Consider the following 25,194-nt stretch of genomic DNA (forward strand, 5'->3'; position numbering starts at 1 on the left):
TGGCAAATCGAACTCCAATAAAAAAATATACAAAAAAACCCCCCAAAACACCCCATACTATGGCACGACAGAGCTGACTTCCATGGAAATGACAGACTTCAACGAATAACAATATCACTCCCTGGTTTCTTCTTCATGACAAATGTTCCACAGGGATGCAAGTTTTAATAATTGTGGAAATTCTCTGCCAGGGAATAGGGATATAGGGAAACTGTTTATATTACTTGTTCGATTATTCTGACTTATTCTAAATAATAAAATCTATTCATTAAAAAGTAAGAAACAAAACAAAACAAAAAACCAGCAACAAAACTGTGATCCCAGAAGCAAAGGGAGGCACATTCGTAGGCCTTGCGGGTTTTTGTTTCTGATGCACGGGGAGCTTAAGGACCGAAGCCTCGCTACGTGCCAGGCAAGGCACCTCACTGCTCCCTTCGTGATGTCTCTCACTGTCACGACCATGCTGGGAGCCGGTGGCACAGCTGAGAAACTGGGGGAGTCTGGAGGGAGGGGCCAGCTGAGGTCTTGCTGCTGGGAAGGAGCCAACAGGGAACTTTGGCCCAGGCCTCATGCCAGAATTGAAGTCATCACTGCCCGTTTCCTCAAAGTGGAGGAGCCTGACCCCCCCACCCCCCACGCCCCTGTCCCCGAGCCCTGGTCAGAGCCTCTGGAGGTGGGGTGATCCCAGACTTCCTGGGACCCACAAACACAGCCCCCAGCTTGTGCTTCTCCTTCCGGCTGGAGGAGAAACCAGCCTTGAACCACGTTCTGCAGTTCAGGTCAGGCGCCCCAGAGCTGATGTGCCAACACGGGTGTTCAGGTTCAAATTCCAGAAAATGCGGAAACAGGCCAGCGATGGTGCGCCTGGGAGAAAGCTCCAGATGAGGAGGTCCCTTGGAGAGCCAGAGGGAAAGCCCTGGACAGACACATCCATTCCACAGCCCTGGACTGGAGGTGGGGGGTGGGGGTGGGGGGGACATAAACCCCAGAATCATATTTATTTAACACACAGTCACGTGGTGCACCAGGTGCTGCTTTCCCCAAACCTTATGACGAAATATCGTTGCCACTTCGCAGATGTGGCTATTGAGGCCCAGAGAGGTTAAGCAAGGTGCCAAAGGTCACACGGCTGGTAAGAGCAGCTGCTGCATCTGCAGCCAGTCTGTTTAGCCACCATGCTGTGGAGAGCTTCCTGGAGCTTAGAGCCTTCCAGATGGTCTAGACCTTTCGGGCCATAGAAGCTTAGAGCCCCAACCCACAAAACAGAGACAAGCAGTTCTGTGTGAGTTGAAGCAGCCCCCTGCCCTCCCCAGTGTGACAGGGAACAACGGTGGCCAACTTCCCCAGGCCCAGCCGAGGTCTCCAGACAGGTTCCTCCCCTCGCCAGGGGCACCCAGGGAGGCCCTCTGCCGCTTGGACCTCTGTCTCCACCACCTGCCAGCTCTGGTGCCACCTGAACCCCTCTGGGCCTCAGTGTGCCCCGCTCTAGGATACGAGGACTTTTGTAAGGAGCAAATGAGAGAATGAAGGTCAGAGCGCTCTGTCCAGGGCTCGGCAGCCAGTGGTGACTTTGGGGAGGGAGCATTCTGCACGCTTTCCCGATTGCACTGGCTGGCACGTGTCCCATTGACTAGAAACACGGACACGCAGTGCGACATCTGGGTGTCATTATGAAGGGGGGGTCTGGGCTCTCATCCCGAGGACACCTTTCCCTGTGCTTGGGGGGTCCCCACAACAGGTAACCTGATCCTCACTCTGAGCAGGCCAGGAAAGACTCTACCTGCAGCTCCAGAGCCTGGTGAAGACAGAAGGGTGGCCAGGTCTGCACCCCTGGGGGGTCAGGAGAGGGTGACCCGCATAATGACAGGGAAGCTCACCTGGGCCTCCATCTGGGCACTGGCTGCAGGTGCCACTGCTCCAGGACAGACCTCAGGGCCTCCTGCTCTGGCCCCAGCAGACTGGGCAGGTAACATTGCCGGATAGAATGGAGAACGCCAGGGACCCCTGGGGGGCTCAGCGGTTTAGCGCCCACCTTCAGCCCAGGGCGTGATCCTGGAGCCCCGGGATCGAGTCCCACGTTGGGTTCCCTGCATGGAGCCTGCTCCTCCCTCTGCCTGTGTCTCTGCCTCTCTCTCTCTCTCTCTCTCTCTCTCACACTCTTTGTGTATCTATCATGAATAAATAAATAAAATCTAAAAAAAAGAAAAAAAAAAGGAGAACACCCAGGTGAATGTGAATTTTAGACAAACAAGGAGTGTTTGGGTTTTTTTTCCCCCTTAGTCTAAGTATGTCCAGTGCAACATTGGGAATACATTATAATTCTGCAATATTTGGGAAATATTTGGGTCCCAAATATTTGGGACCTATGTACACTAAATAATCGCTAGCTGCTTGTCTAAAATTCACACCTAACTGGGCACCCTGTGTTTTGATTTGCTACATCTGGCAGCTCTCCCAAGGCCTCTCTCCAGCACCTCCTCACCCCCCACCCCCCAGCTCACCCCTTTTTGGCTCCATCTTGCAGCAGCAAAAACAAAGGGCTTGTCCAGGGCTAGGAAATGGGCACAGGGCCCCCCTCAGATTCCCTGTCTGCCTGACTCAGCAGTAAGAATCTCTGCTCAGGGTTTCTTGGAGGATAAGTCGTGTGACATAGGCAGGAACCGTGTTTTGCAAACGGAAGAGGTATTATGGAAACATCAGTTACCAGAATTTGTCATCAGAAGCAGCAGAGACCAGTCTGTGGAGGGTGTTTCTGGGGACTGAGTTCCTTCTCTGAAGACTCGTTTTTGTTTTTTGTTTTTAAAAAATATTTTATTTATTTATTCATGAGAGACACACAGAGAGAGGCAGAGACACAGGCAGAGGGAGAAGCAGGCTCCAGGCAGGGAGCCTGATGTGGGACTCGATCCCAGGACCCTGGGATCATGTCCTGAGCCAAGGGCAGATGCTCAATCACTGAGCCAACCAGGTGCCCTTACTCTTTTTTTTTTTTTTAATTGGGATAAAATTCACATAATATAAAATTTAACATTTCACCATTTTGCAGCCTACAATTCCATGGCATTTAGTACATTCAAAATATTGTGCAACCATCCCATGAGCAACTTCCAGAACATTTGTAGCAGAACCAGAAAGAAACCTCATACCCATTAGGAGTCACTCACAGCTCCTTGTGGCCCCAGAGTCACCACTGGTCAGCCTTCTGTCTCCGTAGATTTGTCTATCCTCGAAATTTCATACAAATGGAATCATATGACAATGGGACGCCTTTTGTGTTCAGCTTCTTTCAATGAGCTTAATGTTTTCAAGCACAATATTTTCAATCTACATGGTAGCACATGCCGGTACTTCTTTCTATTTTATGCCCAAATGATATTCCATCATATGGATACACAACATTTTGTTTACCCATTTATCAGTTGATGGACATTTGGGTCATTTCCACTTTAGACTGGTGTGAGTATTGCCACTATGAACGTTCCTCTGTACATTTTTGTTTGAATACCTGTTTTCAATCACTTTGTGTATATATTTAGCTCTGGAGCAGCAGCTGTGCCGTTTTGCATGGCCACCAGCAACATGTGAGTTTCAGTTTCTTCACGTCTGTCTCAATACCAGTTATTTTCCATTGAAAAAAAATTTTTTTTTTCTATGACCACCATAGTGGTATCTCATTGTGGTTTTGATTTGCATTGGCCTGATGATTAATGATGGGGACCATTTTTTTTCCTGTGATTCTTGGCTGTTTGCAGAAACATCTCCTCATGTCCTCTGCCTATTTTTAACTGAATTTTATTTCTTATGGGAAAATATATAAATAACATTAAAACTTACCATTTTAACCTTTAACAAATTTTTTTAAAGATTTTATTTATTTATTTGAGACAGTAAGAGCACAAGCAGAGAGGAGGGTCAGAGGCAGAGGGAGAAGCAGACTCCCCACTGAGCAGAGAGCCTAATGTGGGGCTTGCTCCCAGGACCCAAGCCGAAAGCAGACACCTAACTGACTAAGCCACCCAGGCACTCCCCACTTTAACCATTTTTAAGTGTACAGTTCAGTGACATTAAGTACATTCACAATGTTGTACAACTATCACCACCGTCCAGCTCCAGAACATTTTATTTAAAAAACCTATAGTTTAGGGATGCCTGGGTGGCTCAGTGTTGGAGTCTTTGGCTCAGGTCATGATCCTGTGGTCCTGGGATCAAGTCCTGCATCAGGCTTCCCGCAGGGAGCCTGCTTCTCCCTCTGCCTATGTCTCTGCCTTTCTGTGTTTCTCATGAATAAATATAGAAAATCTCAAAAAAAAAAAAAAACCAACCCACTATTTTTTAAAAGTAGTTTTAAGAGATGCCTGGGTGGCTCAGTCAGTTGAGTGTGTGACTCTTGGTTTTGGCTCTGGTTGTGATCTCATGGTTGTGAGATCGAGCCCTGCCCACATGGGCTCTGTGCTCAGTGTGGAGTCTGTTTGAGATTCTCTCTCCTTCTCCCTCTGCCCTGCTCTGCCCCTCCTGCTTGTGTTCTTTCTCTCAAGGAAATAAATACCTTTTTAAAAATATTTATTTATTTATTTATTCATGAGAGATACAGAGAGAGAGAGAGAGAGAGAGAGAGAAAAGAGACATAGGCAGAGGGAGAAACAGGCTCCACGCAGGGAACCCGATGTGGGACTCGATCCTGGGACTCCAGGATCACGCCTTGGGCCATAGGCAGGCACTAAACCTCTGAGCCACCCAGAGATCCCTAAATAAATACATCTTAAGAAAAAAAAAAAAGGGCAGTTTTAAGTTCACAGCAGAATTGAGAGGAAGGTACAGAGATTTCCCATACCCCTTGTGTCCCCCCAACCCCGGCATGCACAGCCTCTTCTGTTATCAACATTCCCCACCAGAGTGGGACATTTGTTTCTCTGTTTCTGCCAATAAGGCAGTCGGGATTTTGGTAGAGATCATATTAATCTGTACATCAGTTTGGGGAGCCACATCTGTGATGGTTAGTTTTACGCATCAACTTGGCTAGGCTATAGTAGCCGGTAATTCAAGTAAACACTAATCTAGGTGTTACTTTGAAGATTTTTTTTTTAGATGGGGTTAACTTCTACAAGTTGACTTTAAGCAAAGGAGATTATTTGGGTAATTTGGGCCTCATCCAATCAGTTAAAAGGCTTTAAGAGCAAAACTGAAATTTCCCAGAGGAAGAATTATACCTATGGGCCAGAGCTTCTGCTTCTGCTCCTGCCTGAGAGCTTCATCTCTCTTTCTCTCTTTCTCTCTCTCTCCCTCCCCCATCCTATCCTGTCTACTTCCTACCTATCCATCCTATCTACTCTATCATCTACCTACCTATCTTTCCATCTATCCATCCAACCTATCATCTATCTATCTATCCTCTCCTTCAAGTACAGTTTCTCTAATAGAACTCTGATACACTAGGTGAATATCTTTCCATTCATTTAGGTCTTTAATTTCTTCAGCAATATTTTGTAGTTTTCAATGTACAAGTCAAAGTTCCTTAAATTGTTTTCTGAATTTTATTTTTGTGTCATTCCTTGCTAGTGTTTAGAAATGCAACTGATTTTTGTATGTTGATCTAATCTGGCCGCCTTGCTGAACTTGTTTATTAGCACTGATAAGTGTTGTTGTTGTTGTGGATTCCTTAAGATTTTCTCTACATAAAATCATATTGTCTGTGAGCAGAGACTGTTTTACTTCTTCCTTTCCAATCTGGAGGCTTTTGATTTTTTTTCACGTGGAATTGTCCTGGCTAGAACTTCTGGTACAATGTTGGATAGAAGTGGCAAAAACAGACATTCTTACTTGTTCTTGACCTCAGGGGGCGGGTACGGGGCGGAGGGGCGGGGGGGAACGTCTCCAGTCTCTCACCATGGAGGATGTTAGCAGTAGACGCTCTTTATCAGCTTGTGGAAAGTTTCCTTCTATTCTTACTTTGTTGAGTGTTTTTCTCATGAAAAGGTGTTGGATTTTGCCAAATGCTTTTTTAGCATCTAGTGAGATGATCGTGTGCCTGGTTCGTTTTCCTCCCCTTCTCTGAAGCACTGGGCTGGAAATTCAATCTCTGTGGTTTCTCAGGGATTAAAAAAAGAGTCACAGCTTTACAGCTCTCCCCATAAATAATCAAAAACTCACAGGCGCAGTTAAGTGTTTAGGATATATGAAAAAAGCAAAGCCAGCTCCAGTTGTGCTTAGCAGTTGCGAGGAGAAAAAGGAAGTAACATTGAGAAAAAGACAGCAGTAAATTCAGTTGTGCAATTACTTTTCCCCTGCAGAAAGGAAGAAGGAAAGAAAGGGGAAGGGGAAGGCAGGAAGGAGGGAAGGAAGGAAGGATAGGAAGGGAGGGGGAGCATTCACACAGGGCCATTTCTTAAAACATTTTGCTCTGAGTTTCTCTAAGGCTTTTGTTTTGCTAGTGGCAGCCTGTGATACTCTGGCTTCATATCAGGACAACAGGTCTTCTTGCCCACATTGAAAATGGAGAATGGCAGAGGTTGGGCATAACTCAGCTTCCTCTATAGTTTTAAAATAAAAGATTGGCCTCACTAATAACACCTGCCTGGCAATTTATCATGGTTGGGAGGACTTTGAAATCCCCTCCTCCAATTGACTAATACATCCACAGCTGATAATGGCTGGGTCCACCTGGTGAAAGGTGGTGAGCGCTTTGGACAAGGACGGAGGGGACAGTTTGCTGTGGGACTTTGGGCAAGTCACTGTCCCTGTCTGGGTCTCACTGTAAAGGCAGCTGGATTCTATCACTGGAGGATGGTCCAGTAGGATCCAGGTCTATGAATCCCTCTCAAGTGGCTCATAGGCTCTTCACCCAAGTGGCATTTCTCTAGATGGCCATATTAGGGTTCCTTGCATCTCCAGGACTTTGTACTCTGAAAGCCACACAGGCTCCTGAATGCCTGGTGAGGATTTCTCAGAGTCCCCTGCTGGATCAGGGCTGCTGTTAATACTCTAGCAGGCAGACGGGGCTCTGATCAGATAGGCAGGCAGCACCCATTTAGGGGCAGAAGATCAGATACAGACTTCCAGAGCTTTTAGCCAGGGAGAAAGTACCTAGGGGTGGTGGACCACCCTGGGGGCCTAGGAAGTAGTAGCACAGCAGATTGGTTTTATTTAAGACCTAATCTGTGCTAAACCCTTCTCGGTGCATTCTTAGACTTTATGAGACAGGTACTGTTATGCCCATTTTATACACAGGAAACCGAGGCCCAGAGGAGTGCGTGACTTGCCCAAAGGCACACGGAGTATTTCGGGCTGTGTGGATGCATCTGAATGTGCAGGACTGAGTACTGGGGAGAGAAAGGCCGCCCCACGGAGGGCAGGGAACCTTGGACCTGGGACTGGAGGCTGATGGGCCCCCCGCTGCCTGAGGGTGGGGGGAGGAAGGAATGCCAGAGATGGGGGGCCTAGGGGAGCGGGGAGAGCTGGAGGCGGGAATCAGGACGCGGAGGGGAGGGGATCGACTTGCAGGAGCGGAATCCCCAAGGGGCGACCCAGGACGGGACGATGGGGGGCTCCGAGGTCAGCGGGGGCGTCCCGGGAGTGAGCCGGGTCGGGGTGTACTCTGCGGGGTGTCCCGAGGGGCGGAGGGGAGGGGCAGAACCCGGAGGGTGGGCAACCTCGGGCAGGGACCCCGCCAGGCTGCGCTGGGTGGGCGAGGAGCGGGGAGAGGCGGGAGCCGGAGCTGCCCCGCAGCCCGCCCCGGCTCGGCTCGGCTCGGCCCGGCTCGGCCCGCCCCCTGCTCGCCCGGCCCCGCCCCCTGCTCAGCAGGCCCCGCCCCCAACCAGGGATCGCTCCGCCCCCTGCCCGACAGGCCCCGCCCCCCTGCTCGGCCCGCCCCGCCCCCGGCCATTGCTAGCCCCGCCCCTGCTCGGCCCGCCCCGCCCCCGGCCACGGCTAGCCCCGCCCCTGCTCGGCCTGCCCCGCCCCCGCCCCGCCCCCCGGCCGGCCCCGCAGCTCGGCTGCACCGCGCGCTCAGACCTCCCGGCTCGACTGGCGGCGCGGGCGGCGGTGAGTGCAGCGCGGGCGCGGGCGCGGGCGGGGGCCGGGCTCGGCGGCCGGGCTCAGTGGCTGGGCTCAGCGGCGTGAGCCCTGGCCCCGGGCTCGGGAGCAGCCGCCGCCGGGAGACCCGGGGCATCGCGCGGGCGGCGGCGGGGACCCCGCGGGCCCCGGGGGTCGAGGCGGGCTGGAGGGCGCAGGGGTCTGGCCGAGCTGTTCCGCGCGGGGCCCGCCGGCGCCGGCTTTCCCGACCGCGAGACGGGCTGGGTCCCCGCCCTGCGGCCCCGAGTGGGCCGGTCGCCCGCGCTGGGATCGCCCCGGAGGGTTCCCGGACGCCGGCCTCAGACATTCGGCTTCTAAGGGCCGCCCCCGCCATCCTGGGCCGGTGCCTTTGCGGGCGCGCGGGCGCCTCGGGAGCCCCCAGCGGGGAGCCGGACCGAGCGCGGAGGCAGCCGTGGCGCCGGCCAGCCCGCCTCCCCGCGGGTTCAGGGGGCCCGGGGTGGGCGCAGGGGTGGCCCGGGCCCGCCCACTGCCGGTGCCGGCTGGGTGCTGGCGGCACGGGCTGGGGGCTGGGGAACCCGCGGCAGAGGTGGGCATCACCCCTCCCCCGCCAGGCCTGGCAGGTGAGCCGCTCCCCTCTGCTCTGCAGGTCAGACGTGGGCGGTGGGCTTGGTGTTGTGTCCGCACCTCCTGGTCAAGGTCAGGAGATGGGGAAATGGGCATATTCTGGAAAGGGCGGCACATTCCAGGCATCAGGCCAGTTGGACCTTCACTGGTTTTCTGGTCACTTTTGTGCTTCTGATTCATGGGGCGGATGTCATTACTTTTTGGACTGACATTTGGTGTTCAGGGAAACCTAGTTTCTGGAAGCCACCGGCCTCCCCTTCCTAACCCATCAGGTTAGACTCTCCCACCCGGCTTCCCAAGAGGGGTAAATCCCTCCGGTTGGCCTGGTAGCCTGGTAGCCTGGTGCTGGTTCAGGGGCTGCCTGGAAGGCGGGTTAGCCCTGCAGTTCCCCTGGGGCCCTTGTAAGGAAAGACATGGCTTGTGTTGGTATATGCTTGACTACCTCGCTTACCTTCCTACCCCCACCCCCAGCCTTTTCAGGGTACTTCTTTTAAAATAGGACGAACCTGGCTGCCATTGTAAAGGGAGGCATGAGCTGGTATCTGGGACTCCACCACCGTGTTTGGTTTTATCATAGTTGGATCAGAATCCAGAGAGCAGGTGACTGGTTCTACCTGGCATGGAAACACCCTATGCCGCACTTGGCTTAACTCTAAGCCGGCCTTTGTCTGGGATCTGAATGTGCACCAGCCTCTCTAAGAAATACCTAGTATGGATGAGGCCCATCTTCCCTCTTTCCTGTTACTTCAAGGCATTAAGAATAGGTGCTTTCATTCACATTTGGAAAAGTATCCCTGTCGTGTTTTTGTGGATTAAGTGACTTGGGTGATTGATCTGAGACAAAGGATCAATTTCTTAGATCTCTAAAATACTAGATAATTTGGTGCGTGGACCTCCCTCTGCTCCTTCGGTCCCTTTTATGGGCTGGCTGTGGGGGAACAAAGTGCTACCCTTGCCCTTTAAAAGACACAGGAGAAATGGCTCCTGGCCCTGAGGGGTCTACACTGTGGGTCGAAAAGGGAGACACATGCAAGTGAGAAAGTCAGTGCTTTCTAATGCCTGGAAGGATCTTGAGGGGAGTGGGAAGGAGGGAGGTGTGAGCAAGGAGCCAGGATAGTCACAGTGGGTTTAGTAGCAAAGCTGAGGCCTGTGCTTCTGTGGCAGAAGGGGCAGGTGGATATGGGGAGCATCATTCCAGAGGCACAGAAGGGTCTTGGCAAAGCTTCAGAGGAGGCACAGACAAGACGAGGGTTGGACCATAAAAGGGGAACCACTGGAGGGAGGAGCCAGAAGGCATTTCCAACCCAACCTAAGTTAATTTTCAGAGAGATCAGCAGTACATACTCTTGCTGTTAACCACCCCTACTGAATGGAGGCGTGTATGATACCACTCTAAGAAGGGGCTAGTGCCCATCTGGAACTTAAAATTGTCTCACCAAAGATGAATTTTTTTTTTAAAGATGAAATTAAAAAAAAAAGATTTTATTTATTCATGAGAGGCACAGAGAGAGAGAGGCAGAGAGAGAGGCAGAGAGAGAAGCAGGGTCCTCAACGCAGGGATCCTGATGTGGGACTTGATCCCAGGACCCCCAGGATCATGCCCTGGGCCGAAGGCAGGCGCTCAACCACTGAGCCACCCAGGCATCCCACACCAAAGATGAATTAACCCAGAGCTACAGTGATGGTGAAAGAAAGAAGGCTCATAAGAGGAAGTCCTAGAGCCTTGGCACCACGTACAACCTGTCCTGTATTTCTTTTTGCTTTTACTGCAATGACAATAGCCCAGTGGGAGAGGTGGTCCATCTCATCATGTAGACAGACCTCCTTAACTCTGCCTGTCGCTAGTACAGACATGTTGATGATGTCTTCGGTGCCCACTTGGCCTGCCCTGGTCTGTTCTGAATTTGTTTTCTTAACCTTAAAATTGTTATTTGTGCTCAGAGTGGTGCTTTCCTAGGTCCCTGCAATTTCTTCTTACTGTTTCAACCCCTGTTGGTATTTTGGGCCGCTTTGGCAACACTTCCTTGGCTAATATAGTTGTCCCTCCGGTGCACATGACTTCAGTAGAACTGTGTGTAGTTTCACAGGCTTTAGTTAAGACACCAACAGAGGAGAGCCTGGCTGGCTCAGTCGATAACAGCGTGCAACTCGGGACCTCAGGGTTGTGAGTTCGAGTCCCGTGTTGGGAGGGACAGATTACTTAAAAATAAATCTTAAAAAAAAAAAAAAAGAAGAAAGGAATCATTGAGAGTTTGAGGCAGGAAGTTCATTCGCTGAGATCCTAAAAACTTGAAGCACTCGCTCCTTTATCACTTTCTTCCTTATGGGTGTTAAGTTGAGCGAGAGAAGGATAGAAAAGGTCTATTACTTAGGTCATGGACTTTAGAATTGACAGCGTTCCTGAGGTAAATTTAAGAGCTTGGCATTGACTTGCCTTAACCTTGAGTCCAGGGGGGTTATTTGTAGGCGATGCATTGATATTTTTGAAAGTTATATATAAAAAAAATAACACTATCACAGAAAGCGTGGAAGATAAAGAAGAAGTTTGGGCGTAATCTCAGCCTGTGAACCAAAGAGTTAGCATCAGTTTTCCTTGTTCGGCGGCTTGGCCTTTTATCGTGGTGCCTGTTTATTTCTGAAGCTGTAATCAGGGCACATACAATTTTGCATCCCGACGCAGTCCTGCTGATGTTCCCATTGTGTCGCTTCATCAAAACTCATCATTCCTGTGGAAACTTGCGGATGTGGTTTCACCAGGAATCCAGAGGGAAGTCGCCCTCTGATCCCGGGGAGCAGCCCACCTCCCCAGTAGAAGGATTTTTCCATCCCGCAAATCACTGTAATTGGTACTTGCACCATATTCGAACCTGGCTTTCGGATGGTGGTAACTTTATCTTTGATTTGTGGGGCATGTCAGCCCGTGTAAACAGACACAATTCAGAGAACATGGCATTTGAAAATAATTTCTCTGAGATTTCCGATGAGCTCCTGTGCTTTTACTGAGGTAGCTTGGACTTGCATTTGATGGAGGTCAAATAGCCTAAGCCCTGTAGTACAGTTTTCTCACTTCCTTTCCTGAAGAAGGCTGGAGATCCCATTTTCCTTGTTTGTCTAAATTCTTCCTCATACTAATCTAGAGTTTAGAAAGCACCACTCATTCGCCTGGGACATTTTTCAGAACCGTGGGCAGGTTAAATTCCATTACAACAAAAACAGCGTCACAGTATTTTTGTATTTTCAAGATTGCTAGCTAGTGGCCCTTAGTTTAAGAATTTTGAGCAATATTCGATTTAATACGTGTACAAGCCAGATAGTTCTTTAGAGTTTTTATAATCAGGTTTCGCTTCTGTTCACATTATTGGGTATAAATGGAACTGTCTTCTTAGGCATCCTGACAATTTGCAGGAGCGCCCTTTGCCCCTGCCCCCCTACATTTTTTTTTTCCTGAAGGAATCCCTCTTCCCTGGGGTGATTTCAGTGATGCAAATATTCCGAATATTGGGAACTGGTCTCTGGGTTCCTTTTCTGGGGCTGGAGGGTGGGGGCAGGGAGTAGAAGTGGAGAATCTTCCTTTTCTCTCCTTGAAAGAACTGATTTTAAGAAGGAGGATTAAGTTGGTGGTGAAAAAGCTGCTTTATCTTCTCTGAAGGCCTTGCCCTTTTCTGTGTTGATCTGATGTATTTTTAGAACAGTTTATCACCCACATGTGTTTAAAACCACTTTGGGAGAGTTTTGAAATCAATGTTTTAAGGGAGATTTGTGGCCAGGCATCCTTGTGCATCCAGTTGGGAGGGATTTTGGAGATTCCTTAAACCTCAAGGCCTATACAGTCACTTACGTTTGGGGATATCTCTCTCCTTCCTTCCTTCCTTCCTTCCTTCCTTCCTTCCTTCCTTCCTTCCTTCCTTCTCTCCACTTAGAAATAATTAGAAACCCTGGTTCACTTCATCTTTTGCATTTAACCAAAATACACTTAAAAAAATAGCTTCTTAAAAAAAAAAAAAAAACCTTTAAAATTTTTTTGTTTTTTAAAATTGAACTTGAATGCCTTTGGGTGAGGCCTGCCTGCTCTGGTTCACCTTCTAGTTTAGTTTTAAGTTTGTGGGAAAGTTGCAGTTAGCCCAGGGAGTTCCCAGGACCCCTGGCCTGGTGTCCCTGTTGTTAAAAATGTCTCACGTCATCCCCACAGTACCGTCAAACCAAGGAACTGACACCGATGCCTCACCATTAACAAAACTCTAGACTCTGTTTTGGAGTTCACCAGTTTTCCCCCGACATTCTTTTTCTGTACCAAGGTCCCATCCCGGGTACCACATGGCATTTTAACCCCCTTTTCCAGCGTCCTCTGCTCTCACAAATGTCTCCATCTTGTTTTCATGACTTCTTGAGGAAGACTAGTCAGAGATTTTGTAGACTGTCCCTCAGATTGGGTTTGTCTTGGAGTTCTTCTCCTGGTTGCATTGGCGTTATGGATTTGGGTGAAGAATTGGCATGGGGAAATGCCTTTCTCCTGACATCTGGGGGGTATCTGACATCCACAAGACATTGCTAATAATGTGAACCTTCCTCACTAGGTTGAGGTGGTGGTTGCCAGGTTTGCCCATTGCCAAGTTCCTATCTTTGTCTTTTTGTAGATTGTCCCTTAAAAGCAAGATACTAAATCCAGCCCACACTCAGGAGAGAGGAATGGAGAGAGGGAGGGGTATTGACACACACCATTTGGAATTCTTCTGTAAGGACGGTTTGTCTTCTATATTTAATAAATACACACTTGTAAAGAGCTTGCATGATAGATATCGCCATTGTATATGGGGTGTAGATGCTGTGTATGTGCATAAAATCTCTGTTCTATGAGGATGTCGTGTGGGCATCACTCTCCCAAAGCCCTCTGGGGACCCGGGAGAAGTGTAGAACCCAGTCCTTTCCCTGGAGGGGTGTAATATGGTCCAGTTAGGGAGACAGGAAACAATTAGGACGCATGAGGACGGCATATGTTGTGGAGGGCTGGATTGTGTAGGTGAGGCCAGGCATACGGGGGCAGTCTTTAAGGGAATTCAGTAGGTAATGTTTACCACCCTGTTCTCACCTAAAGGCTTGCTAAAGGCGAGGTGGATGTTTCCCATAATTTTCAAAGATATGACAGTTATAATTCCAGCAGTCAACTGGAATATAGCCAGAATGGAGGAAATAAGCAAATATGAGACTCCCGAGTAACACAGATATTTATCATCAAGACAGACGCCCAAGTATGTTTACCTTACTCATAGGAGACACCCAAGGAAAACTCGTAACTCTTACTTTACATAGAGTTCTTACACTGTGGGTGCGGGTTTCCCATGCTCAGAGGCTTTGACACAGCAAAGGCAGGGGCGGGTGGGAGCTGCCAGCAGCCACAGGCTGGACCTTCTGCAGTCTGGGACAGCACAGAACCACCAGATGCGACCCAGGTATTGTCATCTTCTTATTCTTTGTAGACTTTAAGGAAGCAGAGAGAAATATGAGATCGATATTAGAAAAAAGTTCAGGTGCTTTTTGGGGAGGGATGCTGAAGAAAGCCATCAGTCAGAACGAAGCAGTGTCAGAAGTCACGAGGCTGGAGTTTTCGTTGTGTTCAGCCGTGAGTGGGGAGAGGGACCCCCTTGGCTTTGGGCTCTTGGGCCTTTGATGTGTGTTTATACTGATGACAGTTGCTGCCTGGCTTCTGCTGTGGTTTGTTTCTCCTTGTATTCTAGGTTTTGAGGCTTATTTTTAGAATCTGGGATCCCTGGGTGGCACAGCGGTTTGGCGCCTGCCTTTGGCCCAGGGCGCGATCCTGGAGACGCGGGATCGAATCCCACGTCGGGCTCCCGGTGCATGGAGCCTGCTTCTCCCTCTGCCTATGTCTCTGCCTCTCTCTCTCTCTCTCTCTCACTCTGTGACTATCATAAATAAATAAAAATTAAAAAAAAAAGTTTAGAATCTAACCCTCTTTCTTGGCAGGAGTTGGATACTTCTAGGGGGTTTTCATGTTGTTCTTGGGATGCTGGTTAATTAAGCAGAACCCTTGTTTGGGGACCCCCTGTGAACGGTCCAGCCTGAGCCAGATTCTTGGCCATGGGAAGGCTCCCGTGATCCGACACCACCCTTCTGGCCAACTGCTATGTTCCCCATAGGACACAGGTGTGCCTGCTTCTGTGCGTCCAGCTACGCTGTTCCCCATGCCCCGACCTGCTTTTGCCTGTGTTCCCTAGACCCTCCACTTGGCTCAGAATCTGGACTCAGTTTCCCCTTTGGATCTGTTCCCATATCTCCCCCACGTTAGTTAACTTTGCCTCCCCAGAGGGATTCCTTAAGGCTGGCAAGGGAGGGTCTGTGTCTCCCTAGTCTCATATGAACCATCAGCCTTCAGAATCCCCTGCATAAAAAAATGGGTCCTAGCACAAAATTCAAAGAGAAAGAACTTTATGTTGGTAAATAGGACATTGTTGTCACAAATTTGGGGATGATATAGTGAGAATAGTAGTTTACATATCTCCTCACCAAATAGAAGTAATCAGAAGCTTTAATCACTCTGCAAACACTCAGCGAGGAGCTAAAGGCCAGGTGCTGGGCAGTGACTGAGATGGTTCACGGGACAAAGGGCTGTGATGACATCATTTCACCCACAGGTGGGAGTACATGGGAGGCAGATATGGGTTAATTTTTATTTTATTTAATTATAAATATGTTATGATTAATAAATACTGAGTCCTGTAAACTTAATAAGCTATAATGAATAAAACTATTATATTGAATTTTTTCTTAATTTAATTTTTTGATTATGTAATATTGCTGTGGCTCAGTGTACAAACAGAAGACCAGGGATCCCTGGGTGGCTCAGCGGTTTAGTGCCTGCCTTTGGCCCAGGGCGTGATCCTGGAGTCCTGGGATTGAGTCCCACATCGGGGTCCCTGCATGGAGCCTGCTTCTCCCTCTGCCTGTGTCTCTGCCTCTCTGTCTCTCATAAATAAATAAAATATTAAAAAACAAAAACAAAAACAAAGAAACAAACAGAAGACCAGTGAAGTGTAGGTGAAGAACGTCCTTCCTCCTGCATCTCCCGGTCCAGCCCTGTCCCCGCTCACAGGAAGCCACCGTTAATCAGTTTCTTATATATCCTTTTGAGACATTTTTAATATATCCTATAAGGAGATATGTATATCCTTCTTCCTTACACCCAAATGATGGCCTGCTGTGAACACTCTGGGGCTTTGTTCATGCAGTGATATGTCGAGAGAGATGCATTTCCACACATAAAACTCTTGCTTGTTCTGTTTTGGTGGTTGTGTATTCCCTTGACATAGACGGGCCATCACCGATCTGCCCGGTCCCCTGCCGATGGATAGTTAGGTGGTTTCTGGCCACGCTGCAGTGAATAACCCTGTGTGCTCGTCATTTGTCACTTCACCCATGCATTGGGTATCTTGGCTGCAGATGCCTAGAGGAAGAACTGCTGGCTCGAAGGTCTCCTGTGTGTTACCTTTTGGTAGATCCTTCCATTGTAGATTTACAAGAAAGTTGTCAAGTTAGTACAGAAGTCACATACTTACCCCATCCGGTCCCCCCCCCCCCCAAAAAAAATCTCACATCAGGGTTGTCACAACTAAGAAACTGGCGTTGGTATACCTGCCTCTTAACCAACTTCAGACTATTCGAACTCAGAGGAAAACCTTTTTTCCTACAGCATTCTGTTCCAGGATCTAATCCAGGATCCTGGGATCCTCGTTGTATTGTATTGTATTTCGTTGTTCTGTCTCATTCCCCTCTGGTCTGTGACCGTTTCTGAGACTTTCCTTATTTTCCGTGACCTTGGTAGTTTTGGGGAGTACTCTCCTGGTTTTGGGCTTGTCTGTTGTTTTCTCATGATGAGCCTGAGGTCAAGGGGTTGGGGGAGGAGACCACAGAGCTGACACATACTTTTGCCCCTGATCGTATCAGCAAGTGTGTGGTGTCCATGTGATTTCTCACTGATAGCAATCTTGACGGCCTGTCTCCGCACCGTTTTAACTGCATCTCCTCGAGTGAGATGAGCATCTTTTTGCATGTGATGCAACTCCGCTGGAGTTGGATGGGCCAGGGTCAACCTGATTGGTGTGCAGTTGAGGAGTGGGTGCACACTCATGTGTCCCTGGGGACCTTTTGGGGGAGAACTGATGGGGAAGGAGACAGAGGTGCAAGCCTGGGCCAAGTGAGGAAGGCCCTCCAGCCTGGGGAGAAGAGGACAAGAAATAGGAAGTGGGTTTAGTGTTGTCGTGGCTGAGGGAGGAATGAGGCTGGGGGGTAGTGGTGGAGGGTGATCCCGAGGATGGGGAAGAAAAGCAGGAAGCCAGAGGGGCTGAGCACCCGGGCTGAGGGGAGAGGAGCCAAAAATGTTTTTACATCTTGGAAGACCTGAGCCATCAAAGAGCTCTTAGGAGAGGAGCCAGCTGAGAGCAGGGTTGGCAGGTGGAGGAGGCTGTTGGAGCAGAGTCCCCGGGGAGATGGCAGGCATGCCAGGGTGGCCACACTCACACGGTTAAGTGGAGTTTGAGTCAGAGAAGCGCTTGCTTGTGAATTGAGGGCAGGTGGACAGATGCCTGGGGCTTAGGATGGGAGGTTGAGGAAGTCAGGTCTGCAGGGGGGCAGCAGTGTGGGAGGGAGGGGAGCCCCCTCGAGAATCCACAGGTGGGGAATCTGGGCGACCCAGTGGTGAGGTGGGTGTGTTCATTCCCTACGGCTGCTGGGACAGATTACCACACGCTCAGTGGCCACAGTAACACACATCCATTAGCTCACGGTTCTGGAGGTCAGCAATCCAAAACGGGTGTCACGGGGTTAAAATCAAGGTGTAGCTGGCGTTTCTTCTGGAGGCTCCCGGGGATCATCTATCTCCTTGCCTTTCCCTGGCTTCCAGAAGCATCTGCGTTTTTTGGCTCGTGGCCCCTTGCTACACTTTCAAAGCCAGCAGGGGAGCACCTCCTCTCCTCTCAGGTCCTCCTGCCTCCCTCCTAAGAGGAGCCTCGTGGTTACGTTGGGCCCACCAGGTACTCCCCAGGTACTCGGGGACGGCCTCCTCCTCCTCTCTTAACAAGCACAGCTGCAAAGTCCCTCTTTAAGGGATTCACACATTCTGAGGGATTAGGATGTGGACGCCTTTAGGGGGCACTATTCTGGGTGGGGGGGTTAGGCAAACATGGAAAGCCATGGAGGTAGTGGCCCCAGAACAGGAGCGCGTGGTGCAGTGGGGTCTGCGCATGGATCTTGGCAGTGGGAACCTCTGAGCCACCGTGGCCAAGCGGTCCCCTCCTCGGTCCCTGTCTGCTTCCCCGAGTCACGAGCACTAATGCTTCTGTAGTCCCCCTCGTGCCTGGGGTTCTGAGCACACCCACTTGCTCCTCTCTGAGGTATGAGGACTGTTAGCCCATTTTCCAGACGGGCAAACCAAGGCACGGAGAAACTGAGCGACCGCCCCACTTCACGCCTGCCGCCCATAAGTGGCGGAGTTGTGGTGTTGGAACTACGGGAGCTTATTAGTTCCAGAGTTTCTTGCTCTCCAACGTTTGTCCGGCCTTTAAATTGCATCATTTTAAAAAATGCATTCCAGGGGCGCCTGGGTGGCTCAGTGGTTGAGCATCAGCCTCTGGCTCAGGGTGTGATCCCAGGGTCCTGGGATCGAGTCCCGCATCGGGCTCCCCGAAGGGCACCTGCTTCTCCCTCTGCCTGTGTCTCTGCTTCTCTCTGTGTGTCTCATGAATGAAAAACATCTTAAAAAAAAAAAAGGAAATGAATTCCATCATATCGATTTTCTTTTGAGCTGTTTGGTCTCCTTTCCGTGTCTTGCCTAGTGACCCACCCACTCCTGCAAATGACTGGGGAGTGCATGCATGTGTTTCTGGAAACCCCACGCGTGGCTGTATCCAGGGCACCAGGCTTCCCTGTCCCATCCCTGAGCTCGGTGCTGGCCATGGCCTCTGAGGCCCGGACTCTGCAGGGAAGCTCGTGATGCGCCATTGCCCAACGACACCTCTCAGCATCGGGCCTCACGTCCTTCTTTGCTTTTGGGGCTGCCTGGTGGTCATCTCATCAGAAAGGGATGGGAGGGGAGCCCGGGTGGCCCAGTGGGTTGAGCATCTACCTTCGGCTCAGGTCATGATCCCGGGGTCCTGGGATCGAGCTCCCTGCTCAGCGGGGAGCCTGCTTCTCCCTCTCTCCGCCCCTCCCCTCCCTTGTGCTCTTTCTCCCTCTCTCCCAAATAAATAAATAAAATCTCAAAAAGGGATAGGAGTAGGGAGGGAAAATGACCTGAGACTCTGTGAGTCCCTCATCTGCCAAGAGTATCCGGGTTATAAACATGCCCTGGGGATGGAGATGCCAGCACAGGTGTGACCTCTGTCCCCTGCTTTCCTGTCCACACGCAGCAGCAGGGGTTGCTGACATTTATGGCATCTTGGGGCACAGGATAGTTAGGGCCTCTGAGTTTTCTTGACACTGTGGACAAAAGACAGATTGTCATTTCTGGAGAAGGGATGACACACCATCCATTTAGACCCTGTGGCTCTAGAGCCACACCAAGGAGCAGGTAACGAACGTGCAGGGACAGGTGTTTGTGAGTTTGGGGTGATGGCAGTGAGGAGCCTGCCCATGAATCTGGATTTGGAATGGATGATACTGTCGCAGGATGAACCCCTCCCCACCCTCCTCGGTAACCCCGAGCAGAACCAGGAGCAGATATCGGCACAAACCAGGGCACCTGCTGCAGAGCGCGGATGCCAGCGGTGACATAAACTTGTATCGAGGAGTAGAAAGGAGCCCATCTTGAGGTTCAGAGATTGTGGGGTTTTCTTTCTTTCTTTCTTTCTTTCTTTCTTTCTTTCTTTCTTTCTTTCTTCTCATTCTATCTTGTTCATGTTTGCACACCTCCACACTTCCCTTTCCACCCACATCTTGATTCGATCTTCCGCCTTGACATCCCGGGGTGCCCTGTTGAGAAACACCACTCTCCTCAGGAATCCTGGGGGAAATGAAGGATTTCAGACCCAATTAAGTGACTCCAGTTCTGGAGTGTATTTGGTGACACTTTGGCCAAATACTCGTGTTACCTTGAGCTGAACCAGGAGACCATCTGTTACTGAGGCTTGTCCTTTATAAACATCTTCCTGCAAAACGGTTCTCGGCTTCTAAGCAGAGGTGTTAGGATAAGAGCCTCCCATTTACATTTGCTTCCGAGTCTTGATGCCATCCAAGATGGGTCTTGTTTTCTCCCCACATCTGTTGAAGTGTCAGGGTGAGCAGCTTGTCTTGGGTTGTCTAGAACTTTCCCAGGGTGAGCACCAAAATCCCATATCCAGGGAAACTCCTCCATCCCCGTGGGTCACTCAATAAAAGCACCTGTGATGTTTTGAGCCTAGTTCTAGGTGCTAGGGATGCAGATTCTAAGAAATTTCAATCTTTGTCCTCATAGGACTGACAGACTGATCGGGAAGCCAGACAAGCCAAACAAAGTGCTCTGTGACAAAGTGCTAGTCACGGCTAACACATACTCAGTGCTTCTGTGCCGCTCGTTCCTCTGGGTGCTTTTTATTTATTCATGAGAGACACACAGAGACAGGCAGAGACACAGGCAGAGGGAGAAGCAGGCTCCCTGCGGGGTGCCCGATGTGGGACTCTATCCCAGGACCCCAGGATCATGACCTGAGCCAAAGGCAGGTGCTCACTCACTGAGCCACCCAGGTGTCCCGTTCTGGGTGCTTTTACAAGTGGACTCATTTAATCCTCCCATGAGCCTTAAGACACTACCAGTGTTCCCATTTTATGGATGGGATAACTGAGGCATCAAAGTCATGCCGTGAGGCATGCCATCTGACCAGACGCAGTCTGGCACCCTTGATCTCTACATGGTGGAGAGAGGTTCAAGCAGGAATTAATTCTCCCCTGGGGAGGCCAAAGATCACCTCTCCGGGGAGGTGATGCGCAAGCTGGAGGATGACAGTGGAGAGGAATTTTCAACGCCCCGGGAAGGAAGGAAAGCCAGGGCAGTGGCAAGAGCGTGCCCGGGGACGTGGAAGCCAGGCTGCAGACGCATCAAAGATGTGCAGCATCGTGGGTGGTGAAGTGGGAGGCGGGGTGGGGGGTGGGGGTTCATTGTACCCTGGGAACCCCCTCCATCCCGGGCAACTCAGGATCTTCGGTCATTCTAGTCTTGGGGGCACGGGGCACGTCCGAAAGACCCCAGTGGTTTTGGGTTTAGGTAAATGGAGCCACAGGCTGGGCTGAGCTGATAAGCCTGGTGGTGAATTTGGAGGCTCGGCCTTGGCTTGTGAGGACTACGGCTCGAGGTTTCTAGCAATGTCTTTATTTCCCCCTTTTTGACTGAGGTTAAGCTCGCATTGCATAAAATTCACCATCTCAGAGTGTACAGTTCAGTGGCCTGCAGCACGCACGCTCTCATTGTTGTGCAAACATCACCTCTCTCAAGTTCCAGGACCTTTCTTTTAAAGATTTTGTTTATTTTTAGAGAGAGAGCCCACAATGAGGGAGGGGCAGAGGGAGAGGGAGAAGCAGGCTCTCCACTGAGCAAGGAACCCAGTGCGGGATTCGATCCCAGGATCATGACCTGAGCCGAAGGCAGCTACTTAACCGACTGAGCTCCCAGGCGCCCCCAGAACATTTCATCACCCCAGTTAACCTATGCCCGTTAACAGTCCCCCCCCCATTTCCTCCCCACACCCTCCCTCCAGCCCCTGACCAGCACCGACTGACCTTCTGGGTGTCCAGTTCTGGGCATTTCATGGAAATGGACTCATACCCTGTGTGATCTTTGCATCTGGCTTCTGTCCTTTGGCATCACGTTTTCGCCTGGCGATCTGTCGGGGCTGAGTCTGCAGCGGAAAGGCTGGTGTGCTGGCCGTCGCCAGACTTCCCAGAGGTCAGAGACTTCCCAGGGGGCAGTCCCTTCCCCGGGAATTTAGGATTCCAGGCAGAGCACTGCAGGGCTCACCTCCGCAAACATGGGTCACACATCTGTGCGGGCACAGAACCAGGAGGATGGTCCCCAAAGCAGTGGCGGACACCTACAATAGCAGCCCCCGGTGGGGTGGGGTGTTTCAGGGAATTCCGAGACCGTTCAGGCCGAACTTTTTAGGAAGAGATCTGCAGCTGAAAGCGAGGCCTCTCTGGGTTTATTTCAGTATCATGAGGTCTCAGGAGCGATTCATTCATCTCAGCTCAGGATGTGAGGATCGCAGGGCCTGACAGCGTGGCTTCTCTCCAGGATTTTGAGGGCACTTTTCTTCTCTTTCAGCAAAGCCACATTAAAAGGCTGGGGCTTGGGGTGCCTGGGGGGCCCAGCGGTTGAGCGTCTGCCTTCAGCTCAGGTCATGATTCCAGGGCCCTGGGATCAAGTCCCACATCAGGCTCCTCACAGGGAGCCTGCTTCTCCTTCCGCCTGTGTCTTTGCCTCTCTCTCTCTGTCTCTTATGAATAAATAAATAAAATTAAAAAAAAAAAAGAAAAAAAAGGCTGGGACTGAGCTGCTCTGAGACTCTGCTGGCAAGGGGCTTTTGCCTTTCCCACCTGGATGTTACAGCAGGTGGCAGCGACGCCTGGCACCACAAGGTCCTTTAACTATGCAGCTTCGGACTTGCATTGTATCTCAGGGAGGTTCCCCTTCTGTCTGTCTTTCCTCCAGAATGAGAAGGAAGAGCTTTGTGGATATCTGCTTTTGGTTGATATTAAGGTCCTGGGTTCCCTGGTCTTATTAAAGAAGCAGTTTAGTTTTGTTTTTAAAGATTTATTTTTTGTTGAGTCGGGGAGGGTGCGTGGCAGAGGGAAAGTGAATCTCAAGCAGACTCCTCGCTTAACTCTGGGCTTGATCCCAGGACCCTGAGATCATGACCTGTCATCAGTTGAGAAAATCAGTTGGAATCCACAATAGGTATTTTTTCACCCTGGCTTGAGCATCTGCAGTAAATGCATCTTTTTACACATGTAAGGGAAGTAGAGAGAGAGAGAGGAAGGCCTTCCAATGTGTGGATCAAACATTTTCACGTTGCATTTGGGGGTAAGGTGTGCAAAACAAGGCTGCTGACTGTGTCTGTGTCTGCCGACCTGGGAGGTGTTCAAACCCTAGCCCTCCCTACTCCATCTGCGTGACTTTGGACAAGCAGCTTGACCTCCCAGCTTTCTCGTGTGTGAGATGGGAGGATGGTAATAGTGATTCGCTCAGTGGTGTGAAGACTGTGTGGGGTGACGCATGTGAGGGTGTGAAGTACAGAGCCAGGCGCCAGTTCATCTTAACACAGTTGTGAATCTGGGGGCAGAGGTGGGGAGTAGTTGATGGGTAGGGGATTTTGCTCACCCCAGGACCTCTGGACTCCCAAGAGTCTCAAGGAAGGTTCAAACAGCCTGGTTAGGGGCTCCTGGGTGGCTCAGCGGCTTGATGCCTGCCTTTGGCCCAGAGCATGATCCTGGAGTCCCAGGATCAAGTTCCACATCAAGCTCCCCACAGGGAGCCTGCTTCTCCCTCTGCCTGTGTCTCTGCCTCTCTCTCTGTGTCTCTCATGAATAAATAAATAAAATCTTTAAAAAAAGAAAAAAACAGCCTGGTTATCTGGTACCCGTAGTACCCCTCGGTTTCCTGCATGAGGATCCAGCAGGTTGCATGCGGATTCAAGACTCAGAGGACGCTGGCTGCAGAGGGAGTGGACACCGGCCAGTCCGATCCTGCGTGGGCCCGTTAGGCAGAGGGCCGTCTTCCCCGGGCTGGGCCCCTTCACCCTGCCCACCTCCCTTGGTTGCGGCCCATTAGGTTAAATTGTGAGTGAGCTGGGCATAGTCGGAAAAGAACATACGAGTATAAGGGACCTCAGGACTTGGTCAGTAAAAGGTTAAAATTTGTTTGGACAACTGCATTTATGACGTCAAGGAGAGACACGTTCTGGGCATACTAAGGGATGGTGATTTGAAAAACTCCCTGGCACCCAAATACTTCATCCCCTCTACCTCCCTCTCCCATTCTCAATGGGGACCCAGGGGAGCGAAAGTCAGTTTTGGGTTAGGAGAGAGGTAAAAAAAAATTTAAAAAAAGAAAGAAAAGAAAGAAGAAGTCTTAGAGATGACAGTGGTGTGTGGCCCTCCCAAACTCAGCCCTCTCCAACGAAATCTCATTTCTTAGTATTTCATTTTCTCTTGTTAGGCAGAAATTAAATTATAGTTAAATTAATTAATTAAATTTAACTATAATTTAATTTTTCTCCTCGGGGGCAAAGGGGGGTGGTGGTGGTGGTGGAGGCAGCTATAATGAAAACAAGACGGAGAAATCCTGTTCTTTATACCTGGGTTGGATGAACGAGCAACTGCCAGACTTGGTCCTGAAAGCCCAGGAATAAATATCCCGTCTCTCCCTCGCTGCCCATTTAAGAGCGAGGCTCCCTGGTGGAGGAAATGGTGGAGACTTGGAGCAAAGGGAATTTTCAGCTAGGGACCCTGGGATTCCAAGGGGCGCATTTACAGGTGAGATGATGGGGACCAGGATCGTGAGATTTCCAGGTCCGCATCCCGTCTCGCTGTTAGGAATGCATCTCTGTGCATCACCTGTGCCTCCTTTCTCTTTCCTGTGACCTGTGGTCACCCTGGGCTGCGTGACCTGGGGGCCCAGCTCCCTAAGTCTTGAGAATTTCAGGAAGGTAGCAGCAGAGCCATGGGCTGAGCCCTGTCTTGGGGTCACCTGGTGCTGCAAAGGCTACAATACAAGCCCAGGGAGGCAGCCCTGGTCACATTTTCTGGTTCAAACAATGGGTTTGGAATCCCTGCCTGCGGATTTGGAAGCATTTGGAAGTGGCTAATGGCAGAGCCATTCAGAGATGGGCATCGCGCAGCTAGCTCCCTAACCCTGAGCGTTTCCTTGATCTCTGGGGGGACTGGGGGGTGGGGGTGGGGAGAACTTGGGTGGAAGATCGCCTTCCATGTGTCCTTTCCAGCAGGGAGTAGAGAAAAGCCACTCAGGGGCCTAATAACCCAAGTGGGGAGGGAGGAGGGAGAGCCCCTCGTTTGCTCCTTTATCCACCCCCCCCAGGCTCCCAGTAACCATGACAACCTGGCACCGCAGACACTGCCCCAACCTCCCAGGGCCACTGTCGCCAAAGGCATTCTCAAGGCTGTGCTTTTATGTGGCGGAGCTGTGGCCCCGCTCTTGGCTCTTGTGTGGAACCCAGAGATGCTTTGCTGTTTGTCCCACAGGGTATTAGATGGAACTGTGCTCGCGCCGCAGCACTTAGGTGGCCTGATCTGGAGGGTTCTGTGCTGACCAGAGAGTGTGTGCGTGTGTGTGCACGTGTGTAGTTTATTTCTGTGTCTTGCACCACGGTGTGCGTGTCTGTGCGTGTGGGTGTTGCGGTGAGAGACTTGCCGGGAGAGCGCTGGGGGGTGAGGACCCGGAGGTGGAGGCAGGTCGATCGGATCCTTTACCACTGACGGCGTGGGCCTCCTGCCCCCTGGGGAAACCAAATTAAAAAGAAATGGGGGAGCTTTGGGAGAAAAAGAAAGAGA

General features: G+C 50.6%; 1 protein-coding gene across 1 annotated transcript in view; it reads left to right on the plus strand.

Annotated features, from left to right (window-relative positions):
* Positions 1–8,545: 8,545 nt before the first annotated feature.
* The window catches only part of LITAF (lipopolysaccharide induced TNF factor), a 29,892-nt gene continuing 13,243 nt past the window's right edge, over positions 8,546–25,194 (plus strand). The window contains 1 exon segment of the mRNA XM_041749589.1: positions 8,546–8,648. The gene's annotated coding sequence lies outside the window, so the exon portion shown is untranslated.

Source organism: Vulpes lagopus, chromosome 3 (assembly GCF_018345385.1).
Source record: "Vulpes lagopus strain Blue_001 chromosome 3, ASM1834538v1, whole genome shotgun sequence".
In the NCBI taxonomy this organism is placed as follows: Eukaryota; Metazoa; Chordata; class Mammalia; order Carnivora; family Canidae; genus Vulpes; species Vulpes lagopus.